Genomic DNA, 1,228 nt, shown 5'->3' on the forward strand with positions numbered 1-1,228 from the left:
GCAACTGAGGCCAATAGGAGAAGGGGACCAGGAACTAGAGAAAAGGTTAGATCAAGAAGAATTAACCTAGAAGGTAACACACACACACAGGAAATTAATGTGAGTCAACTCCCTGTATAGCTATCCTTATCTCAACTAGCAAAAACCCTTGTTCCTTCCTATTATTGCTTATACTCTCTCTTCAACAAAATTAGAGATAAGGGCAAAATAGTTTCTGCCAGGTAGTGAGGGGGTGAGGGGGAGAGAGAGGGGGTGGGAGGGGGGTAAGGGAGGGGGTGCAAACATTGTATGCACATATGAATAAAAAATAAATTAATAAATAAATTTGAATGCCTAGATGAAGTAGAAAAAAGAAAATGGGTGTGCAAATGTTTTAATCCCTGCTCTCAGTTCTTTGGGTGTATACCTAGAAGTGGAATTTCTGAATCCTATTGGTAAATCTATGTTTAACCTATTTATTTATTTATTTACTTACTTACTTATTTAAGTGCTGGGGATGGAACCCAGGCCTCATGCATGCTAGGCAAGTGCTCTACCACTGAGCTCCATGTATAGCTATATTTAACTTTTTTTTTTTTCGGAGTAAGCAAAGATTTAAAAATAAGGAACACTTCATGAGTTTGCATGTCATCCTTGTGCAGGGGCCATGTTAATCTTTTCTGTATCTTTCCAATTTTAGTGTATGTGCTGCTGAAGCGAGCATGCTGTTTAACTTTTTAAGGAACTTCCATACTATTTTCTACATTGCCTGCATCATTTTGCATTTCCACCAACAGTGCACAAGTGTTGCAGTTTCTCCACAGCCTTGCCAACCCTTGTTGTTTTCTTTTTTCCTCCTTCCTTCCTTGCTTCCTTTTTTCCTTCCTCTCTCCCTTTCACCTTTTTTTCACCTTTTCTTTCTTCCTTTTTCTCTTCTTCCTTCCTTCTTTTCTTTCCTCTTTCCTTCCTCCCTCCCTCTCTCCTTTCCTTCTTTCCTTTCTTCCTTCTTTCCTTCCTTCCTTCTTTCTTTCTTTGATAGTAGTCATCCTAATGAGTGTGAGGCTGAGGCAATAACTTCTTGGGGTTTTGATTTGCATTTCTGTAATGATTAGCAATGTTGAACAATTTTCATATTCGAATCATTTGTATATGTTCTTGAGTTGTCATCTTTTAAAAACTTAATATTGGAAGTGACATACCATTACTTCTGCTGAATTTTGTCACTCGAAGTAAGTCAAGAAGGGCAGAA

General features: G+C 38.2%; 1 non-coding gene across 1 annotated transcript; it reads right to left on the reverse strand.

The window, feature by feature from the left end:
* Positions 1-596: 596 nt before the first annotated feature.
* LOC141413104 (U6 spliceosomal RNA) lies at positions 597-703 on the reverse strand. Its single transcript, XR_012437928.1, has one exon. It is a non-coding gene; the product is annotated as a U6 spliceosomal RNA (small nuclear RNA).
* Between the last annotated feature and the right edge of the window lie 525 nt (positions 704-1,228).

The sequence above is a fragment of the Castor canadensis genome, chromosome 10, assembly GCF_047511655.1.
Source record: "Castor canadensis chromosome 10, mCasCan1.hap1v2, whole genome shotgun sequence".
NCBI lineage: Eukaryota > Metazoa > Chordata > Mammalia > Rodentia > Castoridae > Castor > Castor canadensis.